This window comes from Triturus cristatus, chromosome 5_2 (assembly GCF_964204655.1).
Source record: "Triturus cristatus chromosome 5_2, aTriCri1.1, whole genome shotgun sequence".
Classification (NCBI taxonomy): domain Eukaryota; kingdom Metazoa; phylum Chordata; class Amphibia; order Caudata; family Salamandridae; genus Triturus; species Triturus cristatus.
In genome coordinates, this window is record NC_140588.1 from 168294965 (window position 1) to 168321925 (window position 26961).

General features: G+C 44.9%; 1 pseudogene across 1 annotated transcript in view; it reads left to right on the forward strand.

The window, feature by feature from the left end:
• LOC146822740 (uncharacterized) overlaps nt 1-19864 on the forward strand; it is a 456948-nt pseudogene extending 437084 nt beyond the window's left edge. The window contains exons 7-8 of the transcript XR_014961787.1: nt 8446-8585; nt 19690-19864. The product of XR_014961787.1 is annotated as an uncharacterized LOC146822740 (transcript). The remainder of the gene's footprint in view (nt 1-8445; nt 8586-19689) is intronic.
• The last annotated feature ends 7097 nt before the right edge of the window (nt 19865-26961 follow it).

The window sequence follows — 26961 nt, forward strand, 5'->3', positions numbered from 1 at the left end:
TTCGGGGCTCCCTCCACCTGGGCTCCAAATTTTTCGCCCTTTGGAAATTCTTTATGCAGACCCAGTCACCTGGCTGAATGGAATGACCTGGGTCTGTGGAAGCCTCCGGCAATGAACCTGTTGATGGAGAACACGCAATTTAGTTGTAAGTTCATGCAAGTAATCAATCAACATTGGATATGGCAAGTCTGAGTATTTCTTAGGGCGAGGGACTCCCCATATATTAGGTGGGCGCCCAAAAACCACTTCGTAAGGGCTAAGTCCCAAACGAGAGTGTACTGCAGTTCTGGTGGACGGAAGAGCTAATGGTAAAGCATCGGGCGAACTAAGTCCTGTACTAGCCTGCACTTTCGCTAGTTTGAGTTTCAAAGTTCCGTTGTAGCATTCCACTAAACCCGCTGACTGTGGATGGTTTGCCGCATGGAACTTTTGCTTGATACCAAGACCCGCACAAACTTTTTGCATGACTTGGCCCACAAATTCGCTCCCATTGTCACTCCAGATAATACGCGGCAAACCAAACCTGGGGAACAATTCTTTTAGTAGAACTTTAGCTGTGGATAAGGCTGTATTGTCTTTTAGAGGGTATGCTTCTATCCATCTAGAAAAGGCGCATGCTACCACCAGAACATATTTGAGGTTGTTGCATCGCTCCATATGAATGTAATCGATCTGCAAGACCTCAAAAGGATATGTCGTAGGAGCAAAGTGACCTACCGGAGTTGGGGTTCCCTTTCCCGGATTGTACATTAAACAAATAATACAATGTTTCACTACATTGTCTGCACACTTTGGGATTCCTTCATTTTGCCATACTGGAGCCAGAAGCTTGCATATACCTTTCGCACTTAAGTAGGCTGGACCATGCGCCATAGTAACTACTGGCAGTACATAGGCATCTGGTAACAGCCAACGTTGGTGTTCAGGTAATTCCACCCAACATTCCATCTCATCTAACATTCCTGTACTTTCTTTCCACTTGCTCAATTCTTTCTCTGCAGCCTCTTTCTGAATCGACCTTACACTTTCTACTGTATCCTCATACATTCCTCTTTCTCTAACCCAATTCGCAGGACCTGCAACATACATTCGATTTGTAGCATCTCTCGCTGTCTTTATCGCTACTTCATCTGCAAATGCATTTCCTCGACCAACATCATCAATAATCTTCTTGTGCGCACTACACATTACAATTGCTATTTGGGCAGGTAAAGAAAGAGACTCAAGAAGATCAGTCACTAATTAACCATGTTGTATTTTAGTGCCATGTGATGTAAGGAATCCCCTCTCTTTCCAAAGACGCCCAAAATTGAACGCTACACCAAAAGCATATTGGCTATCGGTGTACACGTTCACTCTCTTTCCTTTGGACAACACACAGGCTCTCGTCAAAGCTATCAATTCTGCTGCTTGAGCTGAATTGTGTCTGATGCGTACTGTTTCCACAACTGTATGTAAAGTAGTAACAGCATAGGCTGAAACTGTATCTCCATTAGGAAGCTTGAAACAAGAACCATCCACCCATAGAATTCCATCCGGATTTTCTGGCGGCGTATCTTTCAAGTCAATTCTTCCTTTTGTCTCTTCCTCAGTACGGAGGAAACAATCATGTTGTTCTTGAACGTCTTTATCTACTGGAAGAGGCAACAAAGTAGCTGGATTTAGGGTATTACATCGTTTGATGTGTACGTGACTAGCCAAAAGTGTCAGCTCATATCTAGACAAACGAGCACTCGTAAGATGCTGCGTTTTCGTTCGGTTTAGTAAGGTATCCACTGCATGTGGCACCATAACAATAAGTGTGTTATCTAGCACTACTCCTGCAGACTGTCGAATAGAAATTGCTGCTGCTGCTGTTGCTTTAAGACAACTAGGCAATGCTTTAGCTACTGGATCTAACGTAGCTGAAAAATATGCACATGGTCGCTGTTTATCTCCAAATCGCTGTGTTAAAACTGACAACGCACAACCTTCTCTTTCATGAACGTAGAGCGTGAACGGCTTACTGTAATCGGGAGTACCCAATACAGGAGCAGAACACAGAGCAGCACGTAAGTCAGAAAAACTCTTCTGACATTCGTCAGTCCACGGAAGGGGCTGGGGTGTATCTTTCAAAGTGAGTGCCAACAAAGGTTTGGCTAACAAGGAAAAGTTCAGAATCCACTGCCTACAATAAGAAGTAATACCCAGAAAAGCACGTACCTCCCTTTGTGTGGATGGCAGAGATATTTGCGCAATCGCTTGAATTCGTTCTGGGGTTAATTGTCGTCCCTCCTTTGATAGGAGATGACCCAAATAGGTAACCTCTCGACGAACATATTGTAGTTTAGAAGGTGAAACCTTGTGATTCAGATCAAACAAGTGACGTAACAATGCAACAGTCACATTTTTGCAAATATCCGCTGAATCAGCAGCGATTAACAAGTCATCCATGTATTGTATAAGAGCAGCACCAGACGGCAAATGAAAAGTATCAAGATGACATTTTAAAGCTTGGCTGTAAATAGAGGGACTTTCACAATAGCCCTGAGGTGTGCGCTTAAACCGGAAGCTTCGGCCTCCAAGAGAGAAGTCAAAAATCTCTCTACTCTCTTCTGCAATGGGAATACTAAAGAAGGCATTCTTTAGATCGATAACAGAAAACCAAGTCGCTGTGGAAGGTATCATTGTCAACGGCGCAGTGATATCTGGGACAACAGGAAACTGTGGTACAACAATTTTGTTTACCTCCCAGAGATCAATTACGAAACGATATACAGGTGGCTGAGAAGGATCAGTGCGTTTAAGAACAGGAAGAATAGGACTGTTGCATATGTTTCCTCTCGTTTCCTCAACCACACCCTTCTGAATCAAAACATGAATGATTTCCAAAAGCGCTTTTTCACCTTCAGTGGAAATTTTATACTGCGGAATACGTGGCAATTCAACATTAGGTTTGAGAGTGACAACATAAGGTGGAATCTCAAGACAGCCAACATCATTCGGACCCGTAGCCCAAAGCGTTGCCGGAAGAGAAAGCAATTCAGATGGAAACTGATCTTTGGACAAATACATTGGAGAAGTCAGTTTCTGTCCTAAAGTAAGATGTATACCAGAAGGAGAACAAGATATTATGGCATGCAATCTTTTCAATAAGTCCAAACCCAACAGATTCTCACCGCAACCATTTGTCAAAAGAAGTGAAGCTTCCAAATCATAAGGGCCAATTGAAATAGGCAAAGGGCAAGAAACCGGATTACGAACAGGGGCGCCAGAAAATCCTACCGAAACATTCGCTAAGCCAGACAAAGGTGCCCCAGGGAGTTTAGAATGAATGATAGAACTTCTCATCGCACCAGTATCTAGAAGAATTGGCTCTGATACACCCATTGTAGTGACATTAACATAAGGTCCATTCTGATCTACTGGAATCGACACAACTCCCTCATTTTGTCCATGGCTGTCCTAGTTAGCATGAAGACTTTCATTCTCGCCTTCAATATAATGGTCTTCGTTGTAATATTGTGTAGACCGAGCGTTTTGCTGATCAAAGTAATTCACGGAATTAGGAGGAGGAAGGACACGCTGTTCTTGAGTCAGCACACCTCGACCTCTACCTCTATTTGCTGACTGGAGGCCAGCACGACCTTGTGGAGCAGATAATGTCCCATTTCGCTGCAATAAAACCGGACAACTATTCTTAAAATGACCTTCCTCTCTACAATAGGCACATTGATTAGGACCTAACAAAGGTCGCGGAATATATGGCTCAGGTTTTTGATACAACCTCTGAAACTGCGGAGGCTGTTGAGACTGAGGCTGAACATAGCGAGGAGGATAAGCTTGTTGCAAGAGAACCTTCGTTTTCAATTCTTTAGTCTTTTTCTCTTGGTTTTCTTTTTCTTCTTTATCTCTGTTTTCATAATATTGTGCAGTAGCCAATATCTGGGCAGAAGAAGAAACAGCCCATGAACTCTCAGAATCTTTCAATTTGTGTGACAACTCGGGAAGCAAATTAAATACAAATTTGTCTACGAAGAACCGCTGTCCACCCTCTGTAGCCATATATTGACCACTGTGATCAATAAATGTCTCCTCAAAACGAGTAAAGAAATCGGAGACACATTCATCTTTCTTTTGTTTGCATGCTGCTAATTTATCCCAGTTAACTCTTAAGGCAGGCATCATCGTTTTCATTAATGTAATAATCCTACCAGGGAGTTCCGAGACCAAAGCATCAGGTTTGGCACCACCCACTTGAGCTGCATCCACGGCAATTATAGAAGCCCAATTACCACCTAATGCTTGAGCATGATCTTCTCTCCGAATCTTAGCCCATAAAGCTCGTGGAACTACATTTCCCATTAACATGTCGATATCAGCTAGATTCATGATGCAAGCATCAACCGTCTGTGATAATTCTTTATAATAACCCGCAGGGTTTTTACGAGGATCTGGTAGAGTCTGTTTAAGGGCTAAAACTTCAGATCGTTTCCAAGGGACATGTACCCATATACGTTGGAAATGAGCAGGAATAGCTGGATTATTACCTTGAGCCGCAACTTCCTCCTTCCAAACTGGAGGAACCTCTCTCATGGGATAATTTTTCAGTGTCAGTCTAACCGATGGATCGGAATCAAGGCAAGTTTGAGAAGACAATAAGGTTCTAAAGGAAATAAGTGTCCTTACAGCGTTTTCAACCTTAGGACCCACAACAAGACCTTTATCAAAGTCAGTCTGAACATCTAACAGACCCTGTGGAACCGAACTCAAATTCACATCCTCCCATTCTTTAATGAGAGTATCACACATAATATTAAAAACCTATCTCTGTGTAGGCGCATTCCACTGTGAGAAGGTAGACATAATATCGGACACACTATACTGTGGACCCCTCTTGATCCATCTGCGTGCGAGAGAGTCCAACCTTTCTCGTTCTTCAGAATCTGGGAACTGACTACGAGACTGTCTTCGAGCAAAAGCCGGAGACACATTTAAAGCTTCAAAGAAAGGAGATAAAATACTTGTGACAGTGTCCGTAAGTCGCTTACGCATAGACGGAGAATTGGACATAAGAATGGGGGGCAAGGTATTAGGCGAACTAACAGAAGGAGAACCTTTAATTGCAGAAGGAGCAAAAGGCAAAGGAGATCAAAAATCAGGAGATGAGGACAAAGTGGAAGAAGTTAAAGGTAAAGGCGGTAATACTGGAAGGGGCAAATGTGGAAGAACCGGAGCAGGCGGAGGTACTGCTGGCGGCTGAACAGGCTGTAACAACTGGGGTGCATTAGCACCTTGTGCATAGGGCGGAGGCAATCTCAATAAATGAGACATTAGGGGATCTTCTTCTAAATCTTTTTTGTTATCGGAAGGGAAAACGGGCAACACCGGATTGCATTTATCTATCGCCATACGATGCTGTCTTTCTGAAATTTCCATTGCATTATCAATTTCATCATCTTTGAATTGTTGGGCAGCCTGTATAATTGTCATACCCTGTGCTTTCCTATCTCGTTTTGCTTGCTTAATTTCTCTCTGTTTGGCTTCCTTTCGCCAAAGGCGGAAAGAGTCAAACATTGCCGGCCGGGCTTTTCTTTTGAATAAAACTGCTTCCAAATTGTCTAGCACATCAGAATCGAAACTACCATTTTCTGGCCATTTTAAAACACCATCTTTCTTCGTGTATCAGGTCCATGTCTCGTTAAAGGCAATGGGGCCAATACCATGTTTTGAATAGAGCTCATATGAGGGAGTTCCAACCGAAGGAATCGGACAAGAGTCCTCAAGCCGGGAATCCCTATTTCAACCAAAGCAAAAAAGTTTTCCAAACTTAGTCAGACCAGGCATCTCGTGATTTCACCGGACTGTTCACAAACATCAAGGGTGCAAAACTCAGTTTACGCAGCACAAATGCACTTACCCCTCGGCTTCGGCTATTGCAATAGTCGAATCTAAGGACCAAAGAAACTAAGGAACAAAGAACCAAAGGACAAAAATTGTGGGAGCGACCCACCAAATACTTAACTAAGGATGTCTTCTTACACCAACAGAGGCCCGTCTATCGTCTCGCCTTACCATACATCAACAAAGGAAGGGCCAAAGCAGGGCGGCAGTCAGGGTGGCAGTTGTCAGTAGCCGTCAGGAAGGAGTAACTGCGCTGCAAAAGACCTTCGGACCACTTTCGACATACAGGGGTCGCTTGACGTGGCTCGCGAATCCTCCAGAATTTTCTTGCGGGTTTCCTCACAACCTTCAGGCAGAACCACTACCACTGAAGCCGCCCCACATTGGGCGCCATTTGAAGAACCAGAACCAATTGGACCTGGCGGTGCAGGGTACGCCTTAATCTCCTGGGTTCTCCTGCTTAGCTACACAGAGACACGGGGACACTCTGTCGGCGTATAAGATCAGATTTTATTAGCTGCAGCTAGTACAGTTGTCCTAGAAGTACACACGGTATGTTCTCAGGAGACTGCCACTTCACTCCGTGGCGCACAATCTTATATAGTACATAGGTGACATATACATTAACTAAGAACACACCTAAAACATATAAAAGGAGCCAATAAGAGAAGTTGGAAAACAGAACAGAACCAATAGGAAAGGTTTGAAAATAAAGTATTGAGTAACTCGAAGAAGCCTCTCCTCTAACTGTGTTTGTCACCCCTCCCCACAAGCTAATTCATTAACTGACTTGTAGCTGACTTGCAGGTGGCGAGATACGTGTGTGTGTTTTGGAGGACAGTTGTGAAATGAGAGAATACGAGCAGCGGACAGCGAAGGCCAGAAGATTAGATAAAGTCAGAAGAGAATAGTGTGAACCAACAGATAGTTAAGACAGGGATTAGAAAAACCAGACAGGGATTAGTGTACTCGGTCAGTCTCTAAAACCAGCTTTGTAAACAGAGGCACAAGGCTACTTCAACACAAAATTGCAGGAAAAGCAGAAAAGACTTCGTTCGTCGTGCTGCCTGAGTGAGGGCAATACAAAATGGCGGCAGAGCACAAAATGGTGGGTCGATACGATCACGATCGAAAATCGAATTTTCTCAGTGACATTGCTGCTTGCCTGGGCCTCGCTCTGGGTTGCCAAATAAAGAAGAAACCTACATCTTTATTAAGTCTCCTGGTCATTGCTTCAGCCTCCTCTCTCTAATCGATACATTTACCTGCAGCTCTCCAGATATATCAAATCAATTGCTTGCAAAAGGTGCAAAATGAACAGGAAGACTGATCGTTGGGCAACGTTTAAGTGATTACTCATGCTTTGTGGCAGACCTTTTTACTTTAATTTAGTTCATAAACCAAACTACTTCCAGTGCATGTCTAAGCTATGAATAGCACAGATTCTAGTCAAGGTGTCCCTGCTCTTGAGGGAGGGGGTCACAAAGGAAGGTCCTGGCGCAGCACCACTATCCATGCCTGGAGTACCAGAAAGCATACTAATCGAACCGAACAATACCCAAGGGGAGACAGCAGTGCGGGGGGGGTGCCGGTTGATGCCTTATTGTTGGGGGCGAGGAAGGGGGGTATATCCAACATACTTGGTACATAGCTATGGGAAAATAATGTAATCGTCCAAGTTGTCATGTACAAATGTGACAGAATCAGTATGTCAATATGTCGTATTGCCTGCCCCTGCCTAATGTATACTGCTATCTTAAAGGAGTTTGATGCATGCTGTATAAAAGGCAATAAAGTTTGTTTAAAAAAATAAAAAGGTTTGCCTGCTCTGAGTTAACACATATGCATTTAAACTCCTCATTTCTTGCATTCTACTTTTCAAAGAGGGGGCAGCTCTTACCCTTCCCCTGTTCTCATGGACCTGTTTTGTTTATGAAGGTAAGAGAACAAGCCTGTGATTCTACTCCTAAGGTTGTTCGCCATTTATGTGTGGGCTAAGTAGCACCTGAGCTATAGCGCTTCATGCACAGTGAACAATGGATGTTTGTGACGAAAGCTTGTGATATGTACAAATGGCAGAAACAACTGCACTACTTCCCTGATGTTTAAGCATTGTGACCCTTAGTACAGAATGTGATGCGAAAGGTGGAAAGACACTATGGTGGAAGAAAATGAACACCAATTGAACAATATTGGTTAAAAGAATTCAGGTAATCGAAAAACATGTTGATGGTACTCGTCAGTTTCGTTGAAACGTCTAGGAAAAAGCTGATGCTTGTTTTTGATTTCATTGTTGCTTCTCCAACAGCTGCCTATGATTTAGCATTTTTGGTAAAAATATGGCATTATGTTGAAAACAACTAATAGATCAATTTTGGGTCATGCATTTTATTTAAAAATAGCCATGTTCCATCCCGATGTGTCTGTCTATGTTTGAAAAGAAAACTGAGTCATACACCAGTGATGTTGCTTCCTATTTGAACCAATGTGCGTTTGTTTGCATCTTGTCACTGGTGCCGTACTTTAATTTGTTGTTTCTTGTTTAATTTTTTACCATCGAAGGTTTATTCTTGAAAACTTTGTCTTCGACGAGTATGTGCGTTACACCCTCACTATATATCCAGTGGTAATTGTCTCCTTATCTGCAAGCCTTAACAAGCACTTTGTATCATCAGATCCAGGACGCAACAACATCTTTTTAGGTACAAATCATTTTTTATTCAAATTAATGGACACGTTGGTCATTTTTGTTTTTGGGTGGAAGTAGTAAAAGTTCCAAATAAATGTAAATGTCATTCTTGTGATGATGTTGGATCAGGAAAACTTCTGCAGTGGTCGGTTCATTAGAGAAACTATGCTTGATGTAGCTTATTTCTGAAATTGAGAGGAAATGAGCTTTGATTATTAGTCTCCAATATATGTTGTTTCATTTTATTACACTACTTCAGTGAGTCGATTTCTTCAGTTCTTTATGGATACCATTATTGAGCCTCGCTGGCCAACAAATTATGTGCAACCTACCCTTGATCTATGATCATTGTTAAGATGTATGTGTGCTCTTTATTTATTCCCGAGAGTCTTGTAGAAACTGAAATTGCACTTACTGTAAAGTTCCTCTTCAGTGATAAGTTCATCACAAATCGTGAAGGCATATTGAGATCTCAACCCAGCATGTGGAAGTAAGTTGTGTGGGGTCTGAAGGAGGAGTAGGCTGAGTCTGACACCAATAGGAACCTCCCATTCAATGTACACAAATAAAGGGAGAGAAAAACAATATATTTATTGGGAGGTGCAAATGTTCCTTTGAGCCCCATAAATATGAGGGCTATATGTTTGTTTTCCCCAGAGCTCACCTAAAGCTTTCCACTTTCTTAAAATTTATGGTATTACTTAATTTGGGTGCACATGCATCAACAAAACCAAAAGCGATTCCTTAATAGCGAAAAATAAGGATTCGTTATCAAGGAATCGCTTCACTGAATGCATCAACAGATTCGGTAAAAAATAGCGATTCCTTAAAAATCGCTATATTTTATCGATTATACCATAGCGAGTGTAGCAAACACCGAATAGCAAAATGCGAAATCGGTATCACCGAATTAGCTAATAGCGATTTCGGTATTAGCGAAATCGGTATTAGCGAAATCGGTAATAGCGAAAACGTAAAAAAACGGGTCGCTCTGGGAACGGCATTATGACATCACTACCAGGAAATACTGCAGCCCCACCCTCATTCCCTCGCCAGAGGAGCTGACAGGAGCTGGAAATGGAGACTGCCTGAGGCCAGTGAAGCAACGCTGACAGAACTACCACCCTACACAACCAGGATGGAGAAAGATGCACCATCCAGCGCTGAAGCTGCATGAAAGAGAAAGCGCAAGTTCTCCGACCGGGAGCTGGAGCACCTGATCGAGGGGGTGAGCAGCAAACACGATCGGCTGTTTGGGAAGCTGTCCCTAAAGGTGCCAGAGGCGGAGAAGCGGCGCATATGGCTGCGCATCCGAGAGAGGGTCAATGCGGTGGGAGTGACGCCCCGCAGCATTGACGATTTAAAAAAGAGGTGGTACGACCTCAGGAAGCGGACCAAGGAGAGGATCGCTGAGAGGCTCCGGGAGGCATCCAGAACAGGAGGCGGACCATCAACAGTGCAAGCAAACACTGCCCTGGAGGAGCTGGTGGAAGTGACCTTTGAGCCTGAGGCCGTCGTGGGAGTCACACAGATGGACACCTCCGGCGCAGCCACAAGTGCCCAAGGTAAGATGCATGCCTGTGCCCACACCCAGCATTGCATAAAACCATTCCCAAGCCCCCAGCACGATCACAGTGTGCATGCAGATTTGCCCCACACAACATCCACACCTAACAGTAGTGCATCATGGGAGTTGTAGTCATGTCAGCCCGGTGTGCATGCACAGGAAGAAAGAACATTACATTTCTCTACATCAGTAGAAGCTAGTAATAGACAGTTGATTTAGTGAATCATAGGGGACATGTATGTTTAAAGCACTACCTAGTTGTAACTATCCCACTAACCATGCACTGTTTCACACACAGATGCATCTCCTGGCGATTCCGACGACAGCGGCCGGCTAATCATATCGGAGACACCAGCCGATTCGGACATCGATACTCCGCAAGAGCCGCAATCACCACCTCCACCAGCAACCACACCACCACCACCACCACCACCTGCTGGTGCACTAACTGCTACAAAAGAGCGGAGACGCAGGTCACAAGTCCCACCCATGCAGGTGATGGATGCATGTCAGACACCTGCAACACCATCAGGCCAAAGTCAAAGAGTGGTCCCACCGCTTGCAGCACCACCAGCACGTGTCCGACTCCCACTGCGCCGCAGGTCTCTGCGCAGTACACCAACTGTCGGCGACGATGCAAGCGCCCCAAATGGTGGCATTGAGGAACGGATGCTGTGTGTCCAGCACCTGCAGGGGAGACACATGGCTACAATCAGCAGTAACATAGTGTGCCTTGCTAAAGAAATGCATTCCCTGACTGCGGCAGTGAGGGGCATGACGACTGTGGTGGCAGAGGGTAATGGGTACCTGAGGGAGGATATACAGGAACTCACCCGTGCCATGAGAGCAGGGCATGACAGCGAGAGAAGGAGGCACCGGCAGAACTTGCTCCGGTCCGCAGCCTCTACGAAGGCCATCACTAGGCTGAGCAACAGCACCGCTGTTCTATCACGCCGCTCGGTGTCACTGCAGGTGGACCTGGGTCATTATTGCGGTGATGTTGCCAAGGCCCTAGGCCAGGTGACCGCTGCAGTTGAACACCTGCAGAGCGGTACTTTCAGTGCTAGCGCATTGGGAGGGGAGGACGGCAGTGAGGCTGCCTCAAGTGTGAGCAGTGTTTCGGTGGTGGAGGCCAGCCCCGGAGGCACAGTTCACGGTGCTCCACAGCCACAGGGACAGGCCGTGGTGAGGGTGAGGAGACACCTGAAAGGAGGCTGGGCATTCGTGGCAAGTGCCACTAGACAAACTTACAGCCATACATGACCATGGTGGGGCAACCAGGGTCCTCCCCTATTTGACGCTGCACAGCCGTGACTACAACCGCCATTTGTTGTTCCACTTGTATTGGGGAGATATTATTTTATTGCATGTTTGTCCGCACATACCTCAGTGCTCCTGTGCATTAAACAGAAGCACCACTAATGAAATTGTCATGTTTCATTCTTACCTGGATCAGAAATGATGTTGCGTGATGTATGGCCCTCAGCTGTGTTAGGGACGTGTGCCTGTCGGTGTTGCGCGGGTGGTTGGTCATCCCGGTAGTCGTCATTCCTGTCCACCTCTATGGGTATCCCCCTTCTGGTTGCAATGTTGTGCAGCATGGCACATTCAGCTACAATCCTGCAGCAGGTATCAGGTTTGTATTGCAAGGCACCGCCAGTCTTATGTAGGATTCTAAAGGGACTCTTCAGAATCCCAAAGGTCCTCTCTATGACATTCCTTGTGCTTATGTGGGCCGCGTTGTATGGTTGCTCCTGTGGTGTTGCTGGATTGATGTAGGGGGTGAGTATATATTCACGCAGGGCGTATGCACTGTCACCTACAAGATAGAAGCAAAGGCTTAGCAAGGGTGATGTATATACATGTGTGGTGCTCATGTGTGGACGAGGTATGTGTACGTACCAAGCAGGAGTCCCTCTCCGAATTCTCCGTTGAGTAGGCGCCTGTGGATGCCACTGTGTCTGAATATGTAGGAGTCGTGTGTGCTCCCCGGAATTTGTGCCACTAGGTCCGTGATGATGTGCTTGGCATCGCACACAACCTGCACGTTGATTGAGTGGTAGGACTTGCGGTTACGAAATATGTACTCATTGGCAGAGGGTGGACAGATGGGGACATGCGTACAGTCGATGCATCCAATGACATGGGGGATATGGGCCACCTGGTGGAATGCCTGTTTGTTGTGGTCCAACTGCTGTGCGGTTGTGGGGAAGCTGATGTGGGTATGTATCATTGTCAGCATAGCATCAATGAATTTGTGGAAGAGGCGTGAGTGTGCGCTTTGCGACACGCCTCCGGCTACGGCGATGACCCCCTGAAAACTTCCAGAGGCCAGTAGGTGCAGGCTGCATAGGACCTGGACGTGCGCAGGAATTGCATTGGTCCGATGTGTCTGGTGCTGCAGTAGTGGTTCCAGGTCTGCAATTAGGCGCATGATCATGGCACGATTCTTTCGATACTTGTCGTACACCTCATCCTGATTCTGTCCTAGCAAGGTGATGCGCACTCTGAATACTCTCTCCTGGACCCTTCTCCTGCGCTGACCTGCTGCATTGATTCGTATCCTCCTTGCAAGCACGTAGAGGGCTGCCATTTAGTGCAAGCCAACAGGGTCTCCTGGGCAAAATGTAAGGGTTTACTGATTGGTACCATCTGTGGCACATGTATCTTTTTTTCATGTTTTTTGTACATTTTTGGTAACTTTACCTCCAGGTTCTGATTCCCCTTAATCTGCTCATGCTAAATAGCGATTTTTGGGATTTTCGGTATTTGCGAGTTTTCTTGCATTGAGTAGCGATTCGTTATTAGCCATTGGCACTTGTCGGAAGCTAATAGTGATTTCGGTGATTGCGAGTTCGGTATTTTGCAATTATTTATTTTTGCGGGTTGGTTATTTGCGATTAGTTGTTTTTCCGCTAATTTATTTAGCGATTCTTTATTTTTTCCTGATTAGTGTTGATGCATTGGGATTCGGTTTTTGACACTCGCTAACGGCTGATTTTACCGATTCGGTATTTTACCGACTGGATTTTTGCTTGATGCATGTGCCAGTTGCTTGTTTGCTTAGTCTACCTGCAATTCTGCCATTATCACCTTGGTGTCCGATTACTTGGCAGGTATCAAGGGGTGCTGCTCCCTTCGGGTTAAAAGTTTGGCTGATGCAACACGCGGCAACCAAGGATGGGTTGGATAAACCCTTCGGAGAGTAACATTATTTATTGCTTAAATAATATGCTATGACACTCTATGGTTGCATCAAAATGCTGAGGTGGGCAGTGTAGAAGAAATGAAGAAGATGTAGAAAATAAGATAACAGTAAAGAAGAGGGAAGGAGCCTTGGGAACAGAGTTGGCCATCTCTAAATTCTTATATCTTGCCGGAAGGGGTAAATGAGCTTTGTGGACTGCCCACTTAAAGTGTCTAGTTGGAATAAGTGCCCAATCACCCTTGAGGCTGTATCATTGGTTTACAAAACTGGCTAGTGCTTTGGCATAGCAGTGTTTTGGTCCAGCGAGTAATGGCAGAACAGGGTGGCATCAAGACACAGGATCAGGGAAATATTTAGTTTACAATCTATAAGTCAGTGGGTACCATCTTGGACTACAGCTCCGCATCGAGCATTTCCCTATACAGGTGGCTGACTGGTCACTTGAGCAGCAAGAGAGCCTACTCTGTGCCCTTCTACTCTGCCACGGACTCTTGTGGTTTGAGGGTACGTTACAAGCTTCCAAACACGGTCAGTTGGCAGATGGAGCCAGAAACAAGCAGGATACACGAGGAGTTGTCTTTGTTTATGACCTTGCATCTGTACTGGTCAATGTAAATACTAAGTCCCTCAGGTAATCCAGTCTATGACGTGGTAAAATATAGGGGCTTGAATATCTAGGATAAATGCAAGCTGTTTTGCAAGATGAATGGGGTGACCTTCCAGCTTTGCAGTTGTGGATGTAGTGTGTTTTACATATTTTCTTTTCCCATGGATTTAAAAAACTGTCACAGTATTTTAGACAAAGATTCCTTAAAAGAATTGATCCCAAATTAATCCATTACTGCAGAAGAATTGATAGATTGTTATTGCATTCAGGGAGCAGTTTTGTTTGGTACTGTCCTGTATCAAGGGCTATTCAAAACAAGCATTAACAAAGCCAGTAGGTCTTGTCTTTGTCAATCGCTTGTGGCAGTGCTGCCCAGCGTTGGGACACGTTGTAGCATCGTCAAAAATGTTTAATAGCACAATGCAGCATGCACCATTTCCTTTAGTTTTTTATTTACCAATCCAAGATGACAAATGCCACTTGGATCGGTAAAAAAACAAGCATTAAAAATGCAATAGGTCTCGCCTTTCATTAAGTTAAAGCCATTTGCTTTGCTATACAATACCATTAGCAAAGCAAATGGCTTTAACTTAATCAAAGGCGAGACCTATTGCATTTTCAATGCTTGTTTGTATATTTAAAAGAATGTATAATACGTTCTTCACAGAACTCGCTCCCCTCCAACCTCATCCTCCTCCCGCCCCTCGGTTGCCGTGACAACAGCAGTACTGCGCCATTCACGGCAGTGGTGGCTTCGGGAGCTTCAGAGGCAGCTCTGAAAGCAGCGGATCATCTGTAGCCACGGAAAGGGACCACGGAGCAGCCTCCTTGACCTTCCGGGGTAGAGCATGGGCAGTGGATCTACCTGCAGGGCTCCGAAGAGAGGAGCGTTCATCGGCCCCAGTGTGAAGAGTACCCCTGAGCCCAGCAGCAGACCGCAGGCACTGCACACCGGATCGGCTACAGGTCCACACTAGGGCAGCAGGCGAATCCCCATTCTGCTTCCGTAATAGAGCAGGACCGGGGAGCCACAGACAGTGACAACACTGGAAGCAGGGAGCAGAGGCTCCCGCAGGAGGGCAGCGGATCATTTCAGAGCCTGAGGGGAGCAGACAATCTTTGGCCGGAATGGTTTACACACCCTGCCCTGCAGCGTGAGAACCTGCGCCATGGCTGCAGTCAGACAGCCCAGCACAGGCAGCTGAAGCCGGAACTCGAAAGGCATCGCCGGTGAGTACCGGTGGAGGCTGCGCGGCCCCTATCACCGGGGCGTGGGCGGTGAAGGGTGGGGCTTCATAGGAGGACTATCAACAGGACATGTCCTGAGACTTGGCCACTCGCAGCTCCGGCAGCACCATGCGAGACGTGCTGCACATAGGCCTCGGCTGTGTGCCGCGAGGGTGGGGGAGGGGGGTCCAGTGACAACGCAAAATGGCGCTCACATGCAAATATTTTTGAGCCTCCTGCCTCTAAAATGCCACATGCCTTACAGATGCACAGAACTGTGAAGAACGGCCCCTGCGTTACAGCTCTTGGCACATGCGGGTTCCAAGCTATGGGTATAGGGCTTTGCATTGAATCGCCATGGAGGGCATGTCTTGAGCCCTTGTGGCTCTGCTGTCAGTGGGCACGCTCTATCGCCACACCAGCATGCAGAGCAAGTGATAAACGTTGCCCCCCAAAAAGCTCTATCTGGAGCATGCCCCGAGCAAGGGCTACTGGAAGAAGTGTCTGTTGAGGGCCCAAGCACCGTATGGACCATGTCCTTACCTGACTTGTGGAGATGAGGCCATTGCAGGGCATGCCATGAAACATGGACCTCAGTGGCTCTAGACAGTGTTCCCTTGGTAAGTGACCCTTGCAGCGTGTGGCCAAGTCATATACTAGGCGGATGTGTTTAGGAAGCAGCGAGTAATAAGTATGTACACAAATGTAAGGAAATACTTTACCGAATAAATAACCAGAAGGACCATAATACATTAGATGACAATTTATGCTATTGAAACCTGGTAAAGGTGGACTGCAAGATATTTAACTGCAACGACCTCATTACAAGTGACCAGTGGCAGGGCTATTAAAGTCAAGATATATACTTGAATGTCTTCGAGGCTGGTTTGCTGGAGTGCAGCTTTACACATAGATCGTGGGAAGAGACTCAGGATGTCTCTGCAGGGATTGTAATCCTACTGTAAAAGAAATACTAACAAGCAAAGCAAAGGAGAGCCGGGGTTGTAAGGCAGAGGCGGGCTGAGATGTCACCCCCGCCCCCACTAGTGCATGCAGAGCTGGGGAACAAACGGCCTGCGAACCTCGGATCAACAGCCCTGAGCACCCCTCAACCTGACCCCGCTCCTTCATCCGGGTGTCTGGCCTTCGCCTCACCAGGCATCAACATTGCGCCTCTGTAAACAACAGAAACAAGCACACTCCGCTTTCAATTTCCTCCGTCTCGAAAGCTTTCTTGTCCTTATGGGGCCATGTGTTTCAAACACATGGCCCCATAAAGATAAGAAACCTTTTGCGACAAACGCAAAGCAGGCGAAGCCGTTCAAATGGGATGGCCGAAAAAGCCGAGCGAACACGTCACAAGGAGCTCTTTTCCAATGGCTGGCCACAGTTTAGAATAAACGGTGACGCCAGCCAATGGAAAAGAGGGGCGGGGCTTAATGCCCCTTACAGAAAATACCCCATATCATTAAATCTCGCCAGCGAGACTGTGCACGCGCGCAGCCTATGCCAGGCGAGACCTAAAAAGTGAGATATGTTTTGCGTGAAAGCCCCAATTAGAATTTTTTTTTAAAAGGACGGCAGGTGTTAGAGTGGCTAGGGGGTAAAGCAGGAGTGGGTGGGAGGGGAAAAGCACCACACAGAGGCCACGAGGTAGAAGCACAAGAGCGAAAGATCATCAGAGAATCACACAGGTGACTAAGGCTTATGAGCAGTTTAGTTTCAGTAAGAAAGATGTCACTCAACATACTGTTAGTTACAGATTTATTGATATCACACAACAAAATTACTTAAGATTTATTTTCAAATAAAACATGCAAGTTCCCTCTTTTGGTCTTCTTGCACTACACAACGTTTACTTCACAGGTAACCAATGATTGTTCACACTAAAGGCCCTGCCTTGATAAAGTCAATTCTGGACGAAACAGTTGTTGATTGCCCTTGGAGAAATGTAATATGTTATTGTGAGATATTTGCAGTTGGCTATTTTTTTAATAAAATATTATGATACTTTACAAATTAGGACCAGGAAGCATAATTATGAATTTTTGTTTGAAAATAAAGGTTAACAAATTGTGGTTATATCAATAAATCTGCATTGAATTCAAAGTGTCTCCCATTCTTTCGAAGAAACACCAAAATGCCCCAGCAGTCTCTACAGCAGCTGGATACTGAGGGTTTAGAACCCGCCAATCATACTCTTTGATAGATACAAATTGGGACTTAGTTGGTGTAGGTGCGTACCCAGTTTTCACAGATGCTGTTTGTCTTTTGTAATAGTGACGATGTACCGTTTTGTGTTTATTTCTCAGTTTCTCTATGTCTTGTAAGGCCGCTTTCTCAAACACTCCAGTATCCAGCCCCGCTATTCCAAAGGAGGATATAAGTTACTTGGAAAGTGAAGATTTTTTCAATTTTCTTGGCTATCGTATCCAAATTTACCAAAAATCACTTTAAGCACATTTTACAAATAAAGTGACTAGCTCAGCCAACCAGGAACAAATAAAATATTTTTGTTTGGACAAATCACATTTGAGGCTTCATTTATGAAAACCGTTGCATCGCTGTGACAAAACAGCGATGCAACAGTTTTCACTGCGCCCTCCTTGCTACACGATGGATGTGCCGTATTGAATGTATGGCGCTCCATGTCTCAAGGGAAGACAGATGTGTCAGGAATCCTGACGTATCTGTCGGCACAAAAGTCATGCATTGCTGGAGTTGTGTTGCAAGCATGAAGCAACTCCACCAATGAGTCGGCGAGGCCTATCCTTAATGCACTGCATCACCCTTACGCCTGCCATGAGGAATGCGTAAGGATTTGACGCTATGGCATCCTAGAAGTGGCACACTGAAATCTTATAGATTTCAATGCACCACTTCTACGAGGCTTTTATGCAGGGGAATGCCTACCCTGCATACATTATACCTGGTGCAGGTATAATGTGGCACAGGGGTTTACAAAGTGACGCATCTGCCCAGATGCGTCACTTTGTAAATAGGGCACAACGGAGCACATTTTTTACGCCGCTAGTAGGGCACAAAAAAGTGACGCACTGGTGGCGTAACAGTGTTGCAAAAGCTCATAAATGAGCCCCTTGGTGACAGTGTTTAGTATCGTACTAGGAAAGTTCATGATTGGAGCCTTGATGTTGTTACTATTGCCAATATCACTGCCTGCCAGCTTATACGTACTCTTGTCTCTGTGGCTGACAGTGAGCGTTTTCTTGTGTTTTCCTTTGACTTTGTTAGTGTTCCTGTCTGAAAAGGAGAAGCATTAAATGTAGTTAGCTTAAGGTTAGTGTTTCTTATAGGCTGATCGTTATGTGATTAGGACCAACTACTTGTAGATAACTTAGCCTCTTCGGATACCTTGAAAGATCTCCGTTTTAGTCAGAGTTTGATCGATAGGAGCTATGCGTCCTCTAGGGAAGCCTATGTAATTTCCTTATTGTGTTGATGAATACGTTTTTTTAGTTTTTCTTTGTTTGCTCTGCATGCATTTTCTAAAACTTCTTATTTCAGAATTGATTGAGCATTTCTAAAAGCATAGTTTTATAACAGGTTCCTTCCAGTTATACTGTCATTTCACATATTGTTTTAGTGACTGATAGGATTCAGCCCCAGGAGAAACTGCTGTCAATAAACGTTCATTTGTTAAGGAAACAAAATGTAGATAGACATGCTTTTTTTTTTAGGTCTTGGCTGCAGATATATTTAACCGTATGTAGGCTGACCTGTTGTTTCCAACACATAATCTATACTTAGAATGGGCTTCATGCAGTCCCTTGCTCATGATTGGGCGACTCAGTTGACTATCTTTGAAGACTGCCCAAGATTTGATAGTTTTACTCCCTATGCTTATGTCTGTCTTGCCGATTAGCATTTTGTTCTCGATGTTTTGAGTGAAAGAGGTGTATCCGTCCAATGCATGATGGAGGCGACTTTTTTTTTTTGTATTGAACGCTCCATTGGAGTTAATGTGTTCATTTGCTCTTTACCTACCTAAAGTCTCCCTCTTCCACTCCCCCCAGGTGTGCTGTCATTTCACTTTCTTAGATTTATCTCAGCCCGCTTCCTGCCTCTCTCCCCGTGTACCATTTTTTAAATTGTTATTATATTTATACAATGACCTGGCAGTTAGAAAGTGCTGCCAAGATTCTTGTTTCCTTTTTTGCATGCACTTTCATTGTTTCAAACATTTTCATTTACCGTTTGGACTAGAAACAGCCTATAACTGCCACAGCAGCAATCATTCAATCCTGATATTAAAAGTCATAGTTTCAATTCTGTCAATATTTTGTCTCAAGATGTACAGTATGGCATATATATGGCGAGTCACTGCTGCAACTCCGTCCTCAGTTCTTTGGCGAGACTGGTTTGTTCTCCTAGTTGCTGACCAAGAACGTGAAGAAAAGCATTTGTGTTTTTTCTTGAATGTTGATTGATTGATTCATGGACTGTATTATTTAATCAATTGACATTTATGTATTTTTTCCCCTTTTCAGCTGTGCTGCTGGCTGTGGCTTGCGCTGCATTTCTTGTTCGGCTCATACTTGTCATATGGAGACACTTTAAAAGGCCGCTGTACAGGTCTCAAGTCTTGAAAGGGTCAGAAAACTCCTACTAAAGCTCAATGATTGCACCGGTGGTGCATGTGAAGGAAAGGACGATAATGTGAATAATGTGCCTAACAATTTAATTAGACGCTTAGTATAAAATTATTGGATCGGTAGATTTGTTCGTAATTTCTAAGTTATAGTTCTGATATATCTGCATAAAACGCATGATGAAAAGTTAAAAAAAAGTATCAGATGTTTGTTTTTTGTTCTGCGCTTTCTTTTATAACGCATTAAGAATGGATGTATCAGAATAAAAGAGCTGCCATCGCTTGTCTTCCTGGCGCCCATTCTGTCCTTTCCTATTGAGTCTTTGCTGTAACCATAAACATATGTTTTGGCAAAGGAGGCCCTATTTGATGTTGCTTTAAGGGGTGACACAGATCACTCCATCCCACAGGAAGTGACACGCCTCACACCCCATTTCTACAGGAAAGAATACAAATAAGTGGGAGACAGAACCAACTGTCTAATGGTCCCTAGTTTTTAAAGAGCACTTTCTTACATTCACCATGGAATCCATCCGTCATCATACTTAGCAGCATGATCCATGCAACTGGAAATTACCCTGGCGCAGTTCACGTCTTACAATGTTTTCCTGGATGTCGTGGTTGCTGTGCTTTGGCACCTGTTTTTTTATAGTGGAAGAACACATTGTGATGAGTAATATGTCCTCAGAAGTTGGGGCTAGTTCTTAAGATGGTTGCTGCAAGGAGGAACTGAGACCATTTCGGAATCTTGTAAAGACATAAATATATTGTTAGAGTGGGATGTGCTCACTGGATTATCAAAAGACCAAAGACCCAAGGATTTGAATTGGAAGCATTAGTCAAAGATGTAAATTCAGTTTGGTAGCATCAGACTTGGGACAACATAGCCACACAAGTACAAATGGCAAAAACCAGAAGTTTATGTTCCTTAAAGAAACCCAAACTCTCCTTCTCAGCATGCATAAAGCTTAAAGCCTTCTAACCAGGACTCCAAGTTTAGATTGAGGATGGTTCAGAATTGAAAATCTCAGAGAAATTTAAGAAGCAAGAAGGTAACATTAACAAATAGTAAGGTGTTAGTATGGGCAAGATTTCAGTAAAGATCTTCTCAAAGGGAATGAGTGCTTAGCATATAGCTTCACACTCGTGAGAATAGGGTAAGCAGAGAAAGTAAACATCGTTTACTACGAATCCTTTTCCCCGCAGGCTATTACAACGCAGTCGTTACAACGACTGCGTTGTAACAACGCATACCATTACCCCGCGAATCATAACAAGGACTTGCGGAGGGGTCAGAAGTTGTTGAATTTAAAATCCAACACCTTCCCTACTGTTGCACAGACTGGAGTTGGAATAGTAAATTATACTATTCCAACATCCAGCACCCCCTCTAGTGCAAGTCGTTGTTATGACTTGCGGTGTAATGGTATGCGTTAGTAACCACCGCTTTGTAGTAGCCTGCCGGTAAAAGGAATGCGTTGTGAGGAGGCATATTCAAGCAGAGAGATTTGTACCTCTCAGAGTTCAAAGGGGTCTGCCGTAAACTCTTAACAGTGTATACATTAATTAAAGCATACAGATACATTCTCGTCATTCGATCTTCACACCTCCTCTCTGGGGACCAATGGAGTTGCACTTCACATTGCTCTGTGGCAAAATCTTCAGATTTTCTGGACATTTACAATACCTTGGGTAGTACACCGTTACTGATACGCGATAAATAGGAAGCTTCTTCAGATTATTAGATTGTCACGTCTCTGCCAAGATTTTCTTCTCACGCCTCACTATCTCTAATACACATTCATCCTTTTTCTAGCTACTGAAGCCTTGAATCCACATATGCAGAGGAGAGTACATGCAAGGCAAAAAAATGCATTTCAAATTAAGGTCTAAGTTAAATTCGCTATGGTGAAGTTTCACAATCTGCACTTCCGCTACATAATGGTTTTTAAAAATATATTTTTGTTTAACACTTTTGAAACTACATAGTGTACAGAGCTACTGTAAAACATCATATATTTGCCAACACACCGTGGCAATTTATAAACCATACAATGCCAGGTTAATATTCACATGACTCACTTCTAATGATGCTTTGTTGTGTGTATATCAACATTGCAACCCCCTGTATGTACGGGCTTTCCTGGTTCCTTATTCAGTTTACTAATGACGGATGGAAGTTGCCTGACTCGTCACACATTTTCAGTCCATAGTTTCGTAGCCAGGAGCCCCAGATCTTGGAAAATTTATTTGGGCACCATCTTGCTTTATGTCACTTTTTCCTCCCCCATATAAAGGTTCATCCCCGACCTCCATTCTGCCATCGTTGGAATGTTTGGGGGTCTCAGTATTTCGCTATATCCCTTTTGGCTACTACTAGTCCTAAGTCACAGAAAATAAGGGTATGTCCTGGTACATCTATGTCTGAGGGTATACCTAATAGAGCGTATGTGGCATCTCTGGGCAGCTGTAGTTCTTCAAATATCTTGGCCCAGTATTTTTGTATCTGGGGGCATTCCCACAGGGTGTGTATGTAACTCCCTACTTTCCTGCTGCACCGCAGACAATCCGGGGATGCCGCCCACCCAATTCTATAGAGGCGGTGTCTGTCAAAGTATGTCCTGTGTAAGCTTTTAAATTGTATCAACCGTAGTTGCAATTTAATAACTATCTCCATTGGGTACATAAAAGCCGCCTTCCAGTCTACGTCTTCTAGTTCTCCCAGGGTGTCTTCCCTTTGCGCCCTAAGACCCTTTAGATTATCTGGGATATTATTCATTAGGGTTTTATATATATCCATGAGACAGCTTTTTCAGGTATTTCTCCAATAAGGAGTCATTCCTCAAGTGGTGCATAGTCGGGTATGTTGGACATGTCAACCCTCTTAGCCCTCCAGGGATGCTATCATTGCAGGTATTGATATCCCTGGTTATCAGTTAACTGGATTTCCATTGTAGGGAGCTGAAGGAGGTCAGTGACCCTCAAGGAGGTCTCCCAGCATGGATGTTCCGATTGCATCCCAGGGCCAAAACCCCCTCAGTTTCCCTAGTTCTGGTAGGCATGTGCCCTCCCAAATTGGGGTCTACTTTGCAATTTTCTTATCCAGTTTTTATTTGTCTCTCAGCTCCTTTCCAGGCCTCTGTTAACCTCTGGGGCGCAGGTAGGAGTTGCTGTAGTCCCTTGCCCCATGTATGTAGTAAAGGTAAGTGCAGGATTCAAATTGGTTCCTCTCAAGTGCGTATGTTGGGTGATCCCCTGGTTAGTGTCCCCACTCATTGATGGCTATCAAATGTGCAGCGCAGCAGTATGATCTTATGTCTGGAAGGTCAATCCCACCATTTTGTTGGTTGCGTTGGAGTGTTAGGAGTGCAACCCTCGGCTGGCCCCCATAACATAGTAACGTTTGCAGCTCATCGTTTATTGTTCTAAAAACATCTTCAGGTATCTTGTTATAGGTATTTTGGAGAACCTACAGTATTTTCGGAAGCGTGATCATTTTAAAATGGCTGCTCTACCTAGTAAAGTCAGAGGTAGCCATTGTTCTACCTCCTCATGGAAGTCTGTTAAGATCCTATGGATATTTCGGGTGGGGCTCAACGTATTATTGGTAGTTATGTAGATACCTAAGTATTGAAATCCCTCATGTTTTACTTGCAGTTGGCAAGGGAATTCACGGGTGTGGATAGGTCCATAGTTGGATAAAGATTTGTTTTATTCCAGTTAATTCTGTATCCCACATGCCTTCCATATTCCGTGAATATGTGTAGTATGAGTGGGAGTGTCACAGTGGGGTTGGTGACATATAGGAGGATGTCATCGTTATATAGTGAGATCCTTTCGTCATGACTTGAATCGGTGTCCTAGGTAAATCCGCTTATTTCTGGGTGGTCCCTGACTAATCATGCTAGTGGTTCTAGTATTAAAGCAAATATCAAGAGTAATAGGGGGCAGCCCTGTCTAGTGCCCCGTTCCAGTGAGAACGGTTTTGAGATAGCACCATTGACCTGTACCTTTGCCTGCGGTGAGGTATATAATAATTTGATCTAAGCCAGAAATACCAGACCGAAGCCATACTTCCTTAGTGTGTGTCGCATGAATGGCCAGTGTATTGCATCAAAAGCCTTTTCTGCATCTAAGGCTAGGAAAATGTGGGGGTCTGTTCTATTTTTAACCCTATATAACCAGTTCAATAGACTATGCAGATTAAATCTTGTCGATGTTCCTGGCATGATCCTGACTGATCTGCATGCATTAGAGAAGTAATAACTGACAGCAGTCTCGTCGCTAGGATGGTGGCAAGTATTTTGGTTTCTATATTTAGGAGTGATATTGGCCGGTAGGATCTACACTCTGTCCGGGGTTTCCTGGCTTTAAGAATAACTACTATTGTGGCCATTCGGAGGTTAGGGGGAAGTATATCCTCTGTTTGTGTTTCCAGGTACATTTGCAATAGGGATGGACTTAGTAGGCTAGAATTTGCCTTGAGAAATTTGGAGGTATTCCATTTGGTCCTAGGGTCTTCCCAGTTTTTGGTTTGCCTATTGCCATCACTACGTCTTCTAGGGTAAGTTCTTTCTCAAGAGCCTCTCGGTCTTTTGAGGACAGGGAGGGGAGGTCAACCGACTGGAGGTACTTTTAAATTTGGGTACCTTCTGCCAAGGTCCCGGCTTTATATAAATCTGTGTAGTACCCTGCAAAGGCGTCTGCTATGTCTTGTGCTGCTGTTAGTATACTACCTCTCCTGTGTATGGCGGACACCCATCTAGTTTCTCTCTCTTTCCTTCCCAACCATGCTAAAAGCTTCCTCGTCCTGTCCCCATTCTCATAAAGGTGGTATTGTGCGGCCAGGCAGAGTGATTTTACCTCTCGGCGGGCCAGGGCAAGATATTTCTTGTGTGTAACTGATATCTGATGTAGAAGGAGTTGGTCAGTGTCTAGGCCTATATCCCTTTCCAACTCCAGGAGCTGACTTTCCAAGGCTTCAACCTCCTGCTGTTTCTTCTTCTTTTTTTGTGCTATTGTATTTTGTGCCCTGTCTCATAGTTCGGGGTTGAAGCCCTCACAAAGGACCACCGCGGAGGACACTGAGCCCTTATTTTCGCAGAAATATAGTTCGAGTTTTTCTTACTATCTTGGGCGATATCTGCGTCTCGGAGATTCCATGGGTTGAGTCTCCATTGATTATATGTTTTTTGGAGGCGCCCTTCTATTTTGAGCCATAACGGGGTGTGCTCGGACAAGCCCCACGACAAATATTCTACCGTGATCACCGGCCCTATATCTCCAGCTGGGGCTAGAAGGTAGTCCAGTCTGGAGAGGGCTTTATAGGCACCCTAGAAATATGAGTACACATGCTCTGTGGGGTGGTGTAGGCACCAGAGGTTGGTTAGGTCCAACGTTTGCATGAATCTGGCCGAGGGTGTCTCTCCTCGTTGCTCTTGGTTTCTGTGTGTTCGATTCATAGACGGATCCGCCACGTCATTGAAATCTCCTCCCACTATAAATGTAGAGGATTCAGAGCCCGTTGGGATCCCTGTTACCTTTTCCAGGGTCTGTTACTGTAGTCTTGGGGGTGCTCAGACACTAATCGGAGTGAGTTCTTGTCTCCCCCAATCTCCTAGTACTGCAGTGTATATACCATTTGGATCCACCCATTTTCTTTGTATCTGAAAGGGTGGTGTCTTTTTAATGAGGATCGCCACCCCCCTGGAGCCTGTAGAGAATCCTACATGTGCCAGTGTTGTGTATGTCCCCCTTCCGAGAAAGGCGCAGTGGGTTTCTCTGAGGTGTGTCTCCTGGAGGAGGACTATATCTGGTTTCAGTCTCTTGAGATAGTCACCAGCCCTCTATTAATCTTGTGGGCTAGGCCATTGACAATCCATGTCATATCGGAGTACCCCTCCTCATCACGAGTCTGAACTGATGGGTCCGTCATGGTTCCTGTCTGTGCGCTGCCTGAAGTGTGGATATGTCTTCATGTGTGCGGTCTTGACATCTAGCTGCTCTATAATACATCTTAAGCTGCCCTTTCCCCTGTTTCTTGAAAACGGTGTTGGCCGTCCCTCCCACCCCACTCTCTCCCACTGCTCATGCACTTTCCCCGAACTGTCAACATGACAACTTTGTCGTAGGTTAAGCCTGAGAGGTCTGTAAACCCCCCCAACCCCCTAATAAAAGAACAACAACAACTTAACTAGGGATGTGTCTAAAAACTTGACCTTTAGACTCTTCTTTGATGTATTAGGAGAGTCCCAAAAGGGGCACCCAGTGCCGTCTTACTGTTCTTCGGCCTCTGACTGGCCAAGGGTGTTTCATCCTCCCTCGCTCTCTTCATGCCGTAGTTGCAGGGGGTTTTCTTGTGCTGCTGTGCCTGGTTCCTGTTCCTCCATGCGGGTGATCTTTTGCAAAACAGGGTGCTCACTTTCAGAACCGGTCGAGAGTTCCAGTTCCGTAAGGTCAGGGGTTGACTGTGTTCTTGGTCGGGTCTTAGAGAGGTTCTTCCCAGTTTTAACTTGTGGCTGACCTTCATCTGTATCCAAGGCATGGATTTCTTCTTCTGTGATCCACCCCGATGTGAGAGGGGTGCCTCTATGTAGCTTGCCTGTGCGTCCTGGGCCACGCTTCAGTTTCAGCCTTTGTGACCGGGTTTTGATGTCTGGCATGTGAAGCACTGCCGGATATTCTGCCGGATCGCTTCATTGCCGCATGGAGGGAGGTTCTTCTATCCAGCTCCATGTCTCCTCTGGTGTCTGAAAAAATAATGTTTTGCTTTTGAAAATGACATTTAAACTCACCGGAAAAAGTAGCATGTATTGAATATGAAGGTTTTATAGTTTTTCTTTGACCGAATCGAAAGTTCTCCTTTGTTTCTGGACCTCTCAAGAGTAGTCTGGAAACACTATTATTTTTGATGTTGGCAAGTCGGATCTCCCTTATCTGCTGCATCTCATGGAGTACAAGGTCCCGGTCTTTGTAGTTCAGGAAAAGGGCAATTAGTGGTTGTGGGGGGGACCCGCCGGTGGTCTCAGGCCCGGCATCCTATGAGTCAGTTCAATCACAAAACAGGACGAGAATGTGCCTTCGGAAGAGAGTCTTTGAGCTATTTATGTAGAAAGGTTTGCTCGGCAGATCCCTCAATGGCCTCCAGAAAACCTATGAATCGTAGGTTGTT